Below are 10772 nucleotides of genomic sequence, written 5' to 3' on the forward strand. Positions count from 1 at the left end.
ATTAGGGGAAGCCAGGACAACAGGGTGGGGTGGCAAGTGGTGGCCAGACTCTTGCCCCAGGGTAGAGTGTAGCTCAGGGTCCAGCTCAACTTTCTCCCTGTACCACTGGCCCCTCGTCCCCTTCCACCACTAGGTCAACCCGGGAACTAAGGCAGGAATAGAGTGAGGAAGCAAGTCAAGCTGAGCAAGGCAGGCAAAAGCGAGTCTTGCCATCATGGGCCTCTCACAACGATGTCCTTTTTGTGTGCCACAGCTGACAAAAACATCCCGGACAGAGAAGCAGCAGGCCAAAAGAGAGCCATGGAGCTCCCGAAGTAGCTCAGTTGGGAGAGCATTAGACTGAAGATCTAAAAGTCCCTGGTTCAATCCCAGGCTTTGGCAGGCCCTTTCCTCCTCCTTTGTGCAGGGGTGGCTTGTTTTCTGGGAGGGCATTGGCACCTTTACCTGAGGCGGGTCCCTGATTTTGAGCTTCCCAGCAGGACAACAGAGCAACAACTGGCCCACCTGACCTTTAACAGTAAGAGAAGGGAGCTGTCTTTCCCTGGCAACTTATTGGTGGACCCAATATGGCAGGAAGAGAGTGAAGTAGGGCAGCCGTCAGGAAGGGTGTGGGGCAGTGACAGGCAGGGATTGGGGTCGAAAGCTCCTCTGCACAGGTTGGGATGGGAAGACGGGGTTAGAATTTCCCTCCAAAGCTATTTTAGGGTCTGATCCTACAAGCCTCCCACGTACCCAGTGCAGGATGGCTCCAGACTCCTCACCCAGTCCAGTGTTGGTGTATACAGCAGAGAATTGGAAGCAGCAAATCGGGGGGGTCGTATAAAGAGACTAGAAATACAACAATTTACTTCTGAAAGAGAAGAAAAGACGACATTACCAAGCTGCATAATGGGGCGACCTGACCCTCAGAGACTGCGAAGGGAAATCTCAGGGGCTCTGCTCACCTGGCCCCAGGCCTGTGTCCTCAGGACAGGTCTGTGGGAGAAGGGAAATCGCCAGAGAGAGGAGTGGGACCCAGTGTGGATTTTTGGGCTGTGGCAGGGAATTTAGGTCCTGAGACTGGAGCCATAAAGAGGGAGTGAGTGAAGGCTCCCCTCTGCTTTCAGGCTGAAGGAATCCTGGGTTGGTCAGTCTGTCCAGGGGGGGTCACATTGCTCACAGGCAAAGAGCGGAGGAGAACTGCCCCCAGAATGACACATGCAGATCCTGGAGAAAAAGAAAGAGAAAAGAGACCAGCAGCAGGTGAAGGTGGCTGAGTGGGGGATTCCCTTGCGTGTGTGACGGAGCACTTGGGAAGCTGTGTGCATTCAAACACACTGAACTTTAATATGGAGAAAGGCCGGACTTCTGTGACTTGGTAAAGGATTTAGGTGTCATAATGGACATACAACTCAGCATGAAATCCCCGTGCGATGCTGTGGTCATCCTTGGATGCACAGACAAGGAGAATAGTGACTAGAAATAGGGCACCAGAGATATCTCTGTATACCACCATGGTCAGACCAACACCGGAATCTTGCATACAGTCGTGTTGGCCGCATTTTAAAAGGAAGAATGAAAAATTGGACAGGGGACAGAGAAACCCCCCCCCCAAAAAAAAAAAGGAGCTGAAAAGTTGCCTTTCAGTGCGATACAAGAGCTGAATCTGTTCAGTTTCTCACAAAGACCAAGAGGTCACTTGATGACAGTGCGCAAATCCCCTCACAAAGAGAAACCTGGGTACGAAAGGGCTCTTTAACTGAGCAGCGAAAGGCAGAACAAGAACCAATGGCTGGAAGTTCATGCCAGAGAAACTGACAGAAATTTGGGACACATTTGAGATTGGGTGATTAAACATTGGAACAAGGTACCCAGGGCAATGATGGATTCTCCACTCCACGTGGAGGTGACAGGAGGGGGCAGGAGGTGCTGAAGCAAGTGCTCTCAGGTGATATAGAAAACAATTTCTCTCCGGTGCTTGGCCGGTGGGCCTTGCTTACATGCTCAGGGTCTCACTGATATCCATTTTGGGGGGTTAGGAAGGAATTTCCCCCAGGTCAGATTGGCAGGGATATTGGAGTTTTTGCCGTCCCCTGTGGCATGGGGCACAAGTGACTTGCCTGGATCAGCTGGGTGTCATGTGTCTGGGGGTCACACTGGATTATTTTGTTGTCTTGACTGGCCTGAAAATCTAGACCTGGATGTTCTGGCTCTAATGTTGCAATGTCTGACCTATGGTCACTCCAGCTCCCAAGTGCCTCTTCTGAGTCGAATCCCCAGCCAGTCTTCAGAGGACGGCAGCTGCTGCGCAAGGCAATCGGAGCTGGTGGGAGTGACTCTGGGGCAGTCACTAGCCACAGAAAACAGACCCTCTCCCAACACCCCGACTGCTGCCCCTCAGGTCTCTGGCCGTACAGGAGATGGGCCAGGCCCCCGTGGGAGGAATGAGGGGGATAGAAACCCCCAGGATGCAGAGTTGTGTGTTTCAGCCATGTTGGTGCATGGGTCTCACTCAGACCCATGCACTGTACCCACACGCAGAGCCAGTTCGGACTGTTGAACCCCAGACCCATGAGGGACGTGTTCAGCTCAGCATCAGTTGGGCTTTAACCCATGAGAAATAACCCTGGAGTTATAGTGGGGTCTCAGGGCCAGAGGACCCCAGACCCCTGAGCTGTCAGCGGAGAGCCAGGTGACCCGTCAGCACGAGGCCTTGTGCGTCAGCAGGAGGCCTTGTGCGTGGGGGGAAGACACATGGCTCAGGGAAAGGGGAAGATCACACACACAGCCGGAGCCCTCACCCGGTCCTGCACCCCTGCCCCAGCCCGGTGCCCGATCCTGCACCCTGAACCCCTCATTTCTGGCTTCACCCCAGAGCCTGCACCCCCCATTAGAGCCCTCACCCCTCCTGCATCCCACCCCCCTGCCCCAGCCCAGTGATAGTAAGTGTGGGTGGGGGAGAGCAAGCCACCAAGGGAGGGAGAATGGAGTGAACTGGGGGCGGGGCCTCTGAGAAGGGGCAGGGCAGGACCTGAGAGAAGGGGCGGGGCTAAGGGGTTCGGTATTGTGCAGAAAGTTAGTAACCTGACATCAGGCCTGGCATAGGTGCTGCCTTTTGGTTTTGCCAGTAGGTCCCCCATCCCAGCTCTGCCCTCTCCCCCAAGGCCCCAGCCCCACCTCCACCCCACCCTGCTCTGCCCCCTTCCCTGAGGGCATCCCACTCAATCCTTCCTGCCCCCTCCTGCCTTAAGGGCAGGGTGTGTGTGTGTTTGGAGGGGCTCAGCTCCCCCCAACTGGCAATTTTCAGCATATTCATGCACTTTTCATATTCAACCATTTGGGAGCCCTGTGGATGCGATGGGGTGTCTGGAATGGGGCGTGTGTGATCCCACGGTGCCCCTTCCCCTCTGCCTGCAGAGCTGAGGACAGATGGGTCTGAGGAGCAGAGCAGGAGCTCTGGGAAGGAGAAGAGCAATATGAAGATGGTGTCTAAGACGAGGCCAGGTGACTTCTGTGGAGGGAGACATGCTGGACAATGCCAAGGATTGGGGAGACAACCAGGTGTGAGCCCAGGGCGCAGAGAGCTGGGGAGGATGTCTGTGTCTGAAACACTTCCCTGTCCTCTCTCACAGATGGAGTCCAAGAGGGATAGGAAGGAGAGAATGAGCACCCCAGTACTCAAGAATAATAAGGTGCATCCTAGCTGGGCCCAGGGCTCTGCGGGGTTAAGACCAGTGGAAGGGACAAGAGTCTCCTGTGCAGAGTGACGATTTTGGGTGCAGGTGCACTGGGATGCTTCTAATTGTAGCTCCGAGAACATCATGGGAAGGGGGTTCAGAGTAGATCCCTGGGGTGTGGGAGATGCGAAAAAAAGAGCCCCGCCATCACGGTAGAGCGTGACCGTAACTTTTGTTTTTCCTTCTTGCATTGTGTTTGGCACCAAGAGAAAAGAAGTGTGTGTGTGTGTTTCTTGATGCCAGGCAAGACCTGTCCAGCTCACCCTCTCTCTCTTTTTACTGCCTCCTACCACAGGCCCTGGGCCGGAGAAGTGCACATTGATCCCCACAGGCTTGGTCTCGAGGCCTGCACCATCTGGCGGGAGGGAAAAGAATCATACCAGGTCCTGGAGGCTGGGTAGCTGGATTACCCAGCTGATATTCTATGATTCTATGATTCTATGAATTACTAGTGCTAATCACAATTGTCACATTTACAAATTCTATTCAGATCCCACGATGTGAAGTGTCAAAAGGAGGAAACACATGGACGGCTACACATGCAACCTGTGGTAATAAAGCTAATGAAGACTATGAGAATCTCCCCATAGAAAGATGTACCACTAATACACCAACAGGAATTTGGCAGTGTCGGTATATGGTTTATGGATTAGATGGGGGAATCCCAACCAGGTGGAGAATATCAAATTTATCAGGAAATATCGCATGGTACTCCCTGGGTGCTGCCATGATTAATGATAGTGGAAAACACAGTTACCCAGCTATGTGGTTTGTTACAGAGGGTCCAAAGAATATAACCCTCTGGTCTCCTGGAGCAAATGAACCCTCTTGGGAAAATAGGGCCCCACATTTAGGGTGTGATGTTACCATATGTAACCACAATGGTACTTCCATGGAAGATAATCCCTGAAGGTGTGATTGTTATGTACATATTACATTAGGCGTAAAATCCCCTTTGGGACGCTGGGTGTATGATGAGTTAACCATTTTACAGAATGTAACCCTACAGGTGATATGGATGCCAAGTTGGAAGAATCCAAATTTAAAGTGGCCACAGCCTGGAGCCAAGAATATTCCCCGACGAGCAAATGTATGGGAGCCATTGTGGGAGCAGGTGCAGCCAGCACTTTTTAACATGTCCTTTCACTCTGTTACATGGGTGGTACGCCCCAAGGAATGGTGGGTGGACCAAATCCATCCTAATTGTAGTATGTACATAAAAGGATTGAAACAACAATTCAATGCATGGGTGAGGGGACACACCTGGAATCGTCGTCGGAAAAGGGGGTTGTGGGCAGCGGGGAACACTATGCTGGGTACATGGAATCTGGGGGACGAGTGGGTAACCAAACAATTAGTAAGCCAAAATGTGAAATTTCAACAACAAATTAATGAATTAATGGCACAGCAACTATCAGCAGTTGCCACAAGGTGGAGGACAGCAGTAGAGGTAAACTTGCAGTTAACTCATTGGGCAGGGGACCTGTTGACATGGGTAGAGGATGGCTTCAGAAGACTAACATGGGGAGAAGTGTGCGTAGGTATTCAAAATGCTCAGTTAATAATGTTAATGGATATTATGAGAGATGCTTGGTCAGAACAATGGCCTTCAGTATTAAATCGGGAGGCTAGCCCATATCTATCCACAATTGCAAAAACATACCCATCTACCTGGAAAATAACATCCCCGACCTATGGGGACAGTTCTTGTGTAATTGTTACTATGATACCATGGGAAGGAAATGCAAATAAGGTGGTTCCCTTGAACCCTATGGGAGTTAGTAGGGAAGGGGGAGCACGTTGGGAGCCACTAGGGAATAGGTGGGGGGGCTGGAATGGTGTAAATTGGACTGTCATCACATTAAGCAGTTGTATATCCAGAAGAGGAATATGGATGTGCCCCTCTTCTATGACTATGGAGGAGCAGGATCAATGGCCTATTGCAAAGGGGGGGCATTTAGGGGTAATGTATATGGGGTATGGTGTATTCTGTTGGGAATGTATGCAATCCTGCAATATAACACTAGGAGGCAAAATCCTTCCAGTGTATGACCAAATTATAAACTTCTATACTCTGCCACCTGGACTATGGTGCACCAATGGATCAGTGGACTTCATCGTTGTAAACAATCGAACCGGCACCTACTACCCCATGCCGTACCAAGTAGTTGAATTGGTTTGGACAATACCAAATTTCACTGTGGATATTCAATGGACACACAATATGGACAAAAGTACACAAAGATTACAAGAGCAACTTGCTGCAAGCGCCAACAGTTGGACACACTTACAATACACACTACAGGATGGCGCTGACAAAATTTTAACCTTATCAAAGGAGGAGAAGCAGTGTTTTTGGTGGTGGCCAGGATGTTGGACCATACTGCAGTGGTCAGGACTCTCGGTGTTGCTGTGGATTATCATAGCAGCTAGTGTATTGTTAACTATATGTGTGTTACATTGCATATGGAAACGATCAAGGGGGGCACAACCCCCTAGAGAACAGCCACTAATTATAACCTATAAGTAATGTAGTAAGCCTCCCCCCCACCTATGTGTACTAGACAACCCGGACCCAACCTTCTCGGGCCCACTATACTGGGAAGTCTGGAACACTAATTGGAATAAGTGTAGTATGCCCGTACAAGAGAAGGTGCAGGGCATGGTACTACACAAGGGGCAGTGGGACAGATGGAGCATCGACACCTGCCACCTTGATGCCTGGCCCTATCAGGAAATGTGTCGCCATATGTCCTATGCTTTTCCAGGGATACCTGGGCAGGAGGATCCCAAAAGAAAAAGAAAAAAAGGGGTGGAGTGTTAGGATATAGATATTCAGGCCTGCCTGTAAAGGCCTGTACTTTAAGAATTTAGGTGTATTCTTATCACTTGGCTAGTTAGAGGTATAAAAGAAAGAATCAAAATCACTGTCTGCCAATGTAAGGTCCTTCTCTTACTGTGACAGTCTGGGGCCCTGTTCTTAGGCTAAGGCCTTTGGCTAAGCGACAGAGGCAGCCATAAGCTGGGAAGCGACCGGTCACATCCTCACATTCCAAAGTAGTCACATGGAAAGAAGGTGCTATTGGGCTGTTAGGAATACAATCCTGTCCTGATAGTGCCTATCAGCTCCAGAGAAAGGGAAGTGCCTAGAAAATGTAAAAGAAAACTTAGTTTGATAGCATCCTGTCTGGCAAGAACTCACTTATCAATACTGGGATGTGAAATCCTCACTTCTGTATTGTCTTGCCATTATAGTTCCCACTTTGCTATTGTTTGTCTGTATAATCTCTGTCTGGTTCTGTGATTGTTCCTGTCTGCTGTATAATTAATTTTGCTGGGTGTAAACTAATGAAGGTGGTGGGATATAATTGGTTACATAATCATGTTACAATATGTTAGGATTGGTTAGTTAAATTTTAGTAGAATGATTGGTTAAGGTATAGCTAAGAATATTACTATATAAATTAGGGGCAAACAGGAAGTAAGTTGGGATTCGGAAATAAGGAAAAGGAACTTGTGTTTAAGCTTGCTGGAAGTTCACCCCAATAAACATCTAATTGTTTGCACCTTCGGACTTCGGATATTGTTGCTCTCTGTTCAAGTGAGAAGGACCAGGGAAGTGAGAGAGTGAAGGAATAAGCTCTCTAACAAATTGGTTGAGTTCAGGATCCTGACACAGGGAAGAAAGGTAAGCAGCAGGATACGGACCCTGGACTTCAGGAAAACAGACTTCGACTCCCTCAGGGAACGGATGGGTAGGATCCCCTGGGGGAACTAACATGAAGGGGAAAGAAGTCCAGGACAGCTGGCTGTATTTCAAGGAATTCCTGTTGAGGTTACAGGGACAAACCATCCCGATGAGTCGAAAGAATAGTAAATATGGCAGGCGACCAGCTTGGCTTAATAGTGAAATCCTAGCAGATCTTAAACATAAAAAAGAAGCTTACAAGAAGTGGAAGGTTGGACATATGACCAGGGAAGAGTATAAAAATATTGCTCGGGCATGTAGGAATGAAATCAGGAAGGCCAAATCTCACCTGGAGCTGCAGCTAGCGAGAGATGTCAAGAGTAACAAGAAGAGTTTCTTCAGGTATGTTGGCAACAAGAAGAAAGCCAAGGAAAGTGTGGGCCCCTTACTGAATGAGGGAGGCAACCTAGTGACAGAGGATGTGGAAAAAGCTAATGTACTCAATGCTTTTTTTGCCTCTGTCTTCACTAACAAGGTCAGCTCCCAGACCGCTGCGCTGGGCATCACAACATGGGGAGTAGATGGCCAGCCCTCTGTGGAGAAAGAGGTGGTTAGGGACTATTTAGAAAAGCTGGACGTGCACAAGTCCATGGGGCCGGACGAGTTGCATCCGAGAGTGCTGAAGGAATTGGCGGCTGTGATTGCAGAGCCATTGGCCATTATCTTTGAAAACTCGTGACGAACGGTGGAAGTCCCAGATGACTGGAAAAAGGCTAATGTAGTGCCAATCAAAAGGGAAGAAGGAGGATCCTGGGAACTACAGGCCAGTCAGCCTCACCTCAGTCCCCAGAAAAATCATGGAGCAGGTCCTCAAGGGAATCAATCCTGAAGCACTTGCATGAGAGGAAAGTGATCAGGAACAGCCAGCATGGATTCACCAAGGGAAGGTCATGCCTGACTAATCTAATCGCCTTCTATGACGAGATTACTGGTTCTGTGGATGAAGGGAAAGCAGTGGATGTATTATTTCTTGACTTTAGCAAAGCTTTTGACACGGTCTCCCACAGTATTCTTGTCAGCAAGTTAAAGAAGTATGGGCTGGATGACTGCACTATAAGGTGGGTAGAAAGTTGGCTAGATTGTTGGGCTCAACGGGTAGTGATCAATGGCTCCATGTCTAGTTGGCAGCCGATATCCAGTGGAGTGCCTCAAGGGTCGGTCCTGGGCTGGTTTTGTTCAAAGTAAATGATAAATAAATGGTCTGGAGGATGGTGTGGATTGCACTCTCAGCAAATTTGCGGATGATACTAAACTAGGAGGAGTGGTAGATACGCTGGAGGGCAGGGATAGGATACAGAGGGACCTAGACAAATTGGAGGATTGGGCCAAAAGAAATCTGATGAGGATCAATAAGGATAATGCAGAGTCCTGCACTTAGGACGGAAGAACCCAATGCATTTCATTTGCCTAAAGACTTGTTGGTTTCAGAGATACCTGAGTCGCCCCGGTTCAGCACCGACACATTCTTGGTACTGATCACATCTCAGTGCCCAGACATACATGCAGTACCAATGGAGTCTCCCACAGCATCCATGACAGCTCCACCTCTTCCCAGTGTCGAGGCGGAGGAGGAGGATGACAGATTCTCCTCAGTCTCCTTGGAAGGCTCTCTGTCCCACTACCAGGGAGCGAATCACCCAGAAACCTCTGCAGAACCAGCTTACCACCATGAGAGACATGACCCACACAGTTGGTATGGACACGCTTGGGTGCACCCATCAATGCCCTTTGCACCACCCCAGTGGCCATACTGGTCTATACCCCAATTCTTGAGGGCCCCTAGTGTTGCTCATCACGATAGGAGAAGACAATCTCCTACTGCTTCTCTGTCTAGGTCTCCCGATCCACAGGAGGAGAACAGGCAGTGAGATGAGACAAAGGGATTACTCCAGTGACTAACATCTCTTCATCATCTCCTGTTGAAGCTGTTATGCCTCCCCCACCAACTTTGGCAAATGACTTCAAACCATTTCAAGACTTCATCAAGAGAGAAGTGGATTTTCTACATATTCCACTGGAAGAAGTCAAGGTGTTGCAACACAAGCTGTTCGACATGCTACACTCTTCATCATCAGCCTGTATTGCACTCACTATTAACGAGGTATCGCTGGACCCAGCAAAGACTATGTGGCACAGTACATCCCACATGCAAGAGAGCGGATAAAAGTATTATGTTCCCTCTAAAGACTCGGATTCTTTATTTTCCCACCCATTCCCAAAATCCCTTGTAATCGATGCTGTAAATGAACGTGGCAGACAGCACCATGCTAAATCAACATCCTATGACAGAACTTAAAACAACTTGAAAATCATATTCTTAGGTGACTCTGCAATTTAAGGTTGCTAATTACCAAGCTCTTATGGCAAAATACAACCATATCAATTATTCTACATTAAACACCTTCATTGACCATCTCCCATTAGTTTCACGTGATCACTACTGAGGGTCAGCTTCTTGCAAGGACATTGTTGCAGGCACCTCTCTAAACACCTGACACAGCTGCCTGCTTCATCTCAACAGCAGTGGGCATGCGGAGCTTCCTGGCTTCACCTTTCTGGCTTTCCAAGGGAAGTCCAGTCTACTGTGGAGGACCTTCCATTTGAACGATCCAAATTATCTGAAGAGAAAATGGATGAATCCCTCCACATACTAAAAGACTCTAGAGCCACTTTGCATTCACTGAGAATTTATGCACCTGCACAAAAAAGGAGATATAATAAATCACAGATGACACAGAGATCCTGGCCTGATCAATTTTCTCCTCCCCAAAGGCATTATGAACCCCAACAGAAAACACAATGAATATGAAAGTGAAGATCAACTCCCCCACAGTCATCAACATCACAGCCATCTACATCTATGCACAATTTTTGATATGTTGTTTGAGGACCCGAGGTACCATCCCCATTTTAATTTGCTGCAAAAACACAAACATCACCACTACTTTGGCAACTGCCTTACTCTTTTTCATCAGAATTGGGACCAAGTGGGTTTTGGAGATCATCTCCACAGGATTTTCGATCCATTTTACCTCCCTCACTCCTGCCTACCGCTCCCCCCGACCCTCCTCAGGAACCCTTCTCATGAGCAGCTTTTACATAAGGAAACAAGCTATCTTCTGAACCTAGGTGCTGTAGAACCAGTTCCTACTCAACACAGCGGAAAGGGCTTCAACTCCAAGTACTTCCAGATACTGAAAAAGAATGGTGATTGGACACACATTGTGGATCTAAGATCACTCAACAGATTTGTAAAGATACAACGCTTCAAGAAGGTGACTTTGGCAGCAATAATCCCATCTCTGGAC

General features: G+C 48.6%; 1 non-coding gene across 1 annotated transcript; it reads left to right on the plus strand.

Annotated features, from left to right (window-relative positions):
* Nucleotides 1-308: 308 nt before the first annotated feature.
* TRNAF-GAA (transfer RNA phenylalanine (anticodon GAA)) lies at nucleotides 309-381 on the plus strand. Its single transcript has one exon. It is a non-coding gene; the product is annotated as a tRNA-Phe (tRNA).
* The last annotated feature ends 10391 nt before the right edge of the window (nucleotides 382-10772 follow it).

The sequence above is a fragment of the Lepidochelys kempii genome, chromosome 16, assembly GCF_965140265.1.
Source record: "Lepidochelys kempii isolate rLepKem1 chromosome 16, rLepKem1.hap2, whole genome shotgun sequence".
NCBI classification, from domain to species: Eukaryota; Metazoa; Chordata; order Testudines; family Cheloniidae; genus Lepidochelys; species Lepidochelys kempii.